Below are 3,110 nucleotides of genomic sequence, written 5' to 3' on the forward strand. Positions count from 1 at the left end.
CGCGGTCCAGAGAGAATGTGACAGTCATCAATACACCGGCAGGACCAGCCGAGGCACACAGCCTCGCTAATGGCCCCGATGCCGCATCTCCAATCATCTCCAATATTCAATTACCGACATGATGTATCGGTGACGAAGTGTTATTCCCGACGCCAGGCCCCACCGCTTCCTCGTATCGGGGGCCCCGCCCACCCCGCGTCACGTGGGAGGGGGTGGGGGGAACGAGCGGGCTCGACTAGGTCAACTGCCAGCGCAGGAACCAGCAGGTATACTTTAAACACCCACTCACCAACTACCTTGCAATTACTGTGATACTCACTTTAGAAAACTAATTGTCAAGGCCGGGTCAAGACGCACTTACATTACATTACAAACACACAATGGCACATGAACTTGAAGCCAGTACGTATGTGGAACTTTCTTATTGGCGGTGCGGACCTTTAACACCCTCTAACAGATGGGGAGGAAAGTGGATCCCGACTTCACAGAGCCCTTCCATACGCAGCAAAACCAAATGATTTTCCCATTTTTTCTTCTTTTAGTTTTGGTCGGGAAGCGAAAGGACTTTTAAGCGTCCTAAGGTTTCAAAGTGAAGCGGAGTAAGGACACCAAAAGAGTACGTAAGTTTCCTCGTCTCTTCCGAGCAGAGAGGCGAGGAGGGCTGCTTGGCTCAGCGGGACAGCGCGGCGAATACAAAATGTGGTGCGGCGAGAGGCGGGGTGGGGCGGGGCGGGTGCGGCGGAGGGATATCTCACATCACACATGTGTGCGCACGGCCTGTGAAGTTTCCGATAGCGTCCTTTATGTAGCAGAAATGAATTTGCGACGGAAAGTGTAATCTCTGTCTGCATGAGCGAGATATTCCAGGAGAGATTAGCCACCCGGCGCGCAGAGCGCTGCGCAGCGCAGCCTGGAGAGCCGAGTGTGGAGCGGTACGAGCTTCGCTATGGGAGTGACGCTTCGTGTGACTCGGGTACGACTCTCTTTCTCTTCCATGATAAGCTTCAATTTATTTTCACCATCTCTAGAAATTAGATTAGCACTTTTTCGTGTTCCTCAATACCGCACGGATATCTCTCTACTCTACATATTCGAACATATTCGAACGAGTATTTGAAACGTTTTTATGACTTTGTTCAGCAGGCATTAGAGTAAAACTCTTTGGTAACACACACCTGCAGAACGCCTCCGTTAGATGTGAGTCCTGCCACTTTTCTTTTCCGAGGACAGTCTGCGATGACGTCAAACGTAATGACTTGCTCTCTTCTCACCATCCCCCCCCCTTTTTTTTTGCTCGAGTCGTCTTTTGAATGAAAGGGGTAAGGCATTATGTGTGTCCTGCAAGGAGTAGCGGATAGAATAGGGGTTGAGGAAGGTTTTGGTCGGGGTGGGGGGAAGAAAGTACACGGCCGTAGGCCCAGGCTAGGGGAAGAGAGAGAGAGAGAGAGAGAGAGAGAGAGAGAGAGAGAGAGAGAGAGAGATGAAGCGATCGGATAATCCGACTCATGGCCTCCTCATCACGGGCCCGACATGTACTTATCTCTCTCACACTTGCATGCGCACCGCACGAAGAATGGTAGAAAGAAAACCCACCCCCGCAACGCCCCACGGAGAGACGGAGGGTAGGAGAGGGGAGGGGGAAGGGGGGAGGAGGAAGGGCTCGCCCTCGGGATATCAGTCTCGGCCATCCATCGAAATATGCCCGCTGACCGCCCTCTCCCCTCCCCCCCGCTCCCCCGGCGCCAAGAGAAGAATAAGAGGAGGCGCTGGCTAGCCATGCACCCCCTTATCATGCCCTTCGCATTCAATATATTTCATGTATGTTTTCATAGGGAGGACGCATGGAGGGAGGAGGTGGGGGGAGGGGGGAGCTGCCAGGTCGGCCCGGGGGGTAGGGGGGCTGTCACTGCAGATATCTACACGGGGCCACACCGAGGGCCGACCACTCCCCCCTACCATTTTTCCTCTTTCCCCTGTCTCTGCGACGACGCATGCTCCTGGGGTGGTCATGTAGAAAGAAGACGCCCCGACAACAAGGTTCAACTAAAGTGCGTCAAATATTGACGGAAACGTTGAAATAAAAGACGAAGAAGCGGGAAAACACTCTTCCGCTCATAAGGAGCCATCAAAAGCCGCGCACTATAGACGGTTGCGGCGGTGCTGCTGTGTAGGTTTGTGATGGGGGCGCCCAGCGTGGTGGTGCCGGGGGCGGCCGGGCGCCTGCAGGCTGCAGATAGTGACTGACGGCAACCGCCCCGCCTCACCCCGCCCCGCCGCTCTCACGCAACCCTGCCACGCCCCAAAAATCTGCCGGGCAGCGAAGCTTCCGCTGGCGAAAGGATGCGAAAAAGGACGACGACGCCGACGACGACGACGCGGAGGGTATATGGGAGAAGGGTGGAGGGGGGCCGGCGGCAGGGGGCAGGAGAAGGCAAGCAGCAGGGGCGGCCAGGCGATTCTCGGTCGATAAACTTTGGCAGAGGCGACGTCCCGTTCGGGATGATTTGATATCGGGGAGCCAAATGTGATATGTTGAAGGGACACGCCCCTCCTCCCCACCCCCTTTCCCCAGAAGCATCGTACTTTTTTGCCAGATTATCGGAGGACAACCGGCATAGATACGACGGGTTGGGCGGAAGGGAGGAAGTGTGGGGAGCAGGGTGTGGGGAGGGGGAGGGGTGCGGCCAAACTCCACACCGGGAATACATTTACTGGACCGTCCAGAGGAAAGTAAAAAAAGAGTAACAGTGTGCAAAGAAGTGTCCATTGAGACGCGGTACAAACAAAAGTAGTAGTACACGATAATACATATTAAACAACTTATTGTGAATCAAGCATTATCGGGGCAGTTTACAACTACTTGCTTCTTGCTCAGTATGAGGCTTGTTACGGTAACCGTTCATGCACGGCTCTGAGCGCACCACGCCTGTGTAGGGGTAACCAGCAGCAACAAGGGAGTATGAATTCATATAAATTTTGTCGCCTGTGTGTGTGTGTTTGCTGTTCGCGGGTTATGCACACACACACACACACACACATAAACACACACACACGCACCTGTGTCGCTCGTCAGTGGTCGTCCGATGCCCCTTCCCCCCTCACTCTACCAC

This window comes from Frankliniella occidentalis, unplaced genomic scaffold (genome assembly GCF_000697945.3).
Source record: "Frankliniella occidentalis isolate FOCC.00 unplaced genomic scaffold, Focc_3.1 Scaffold38, whole genome shotgun sequence".
In the NCBI taxonomy this organism is placed as follows: Eukaryota; Metazoa; Arthropoda; class Insecta; order Thysanoptera; family Thripidae; genus Frankliniella; species Frankliniella occidentalis.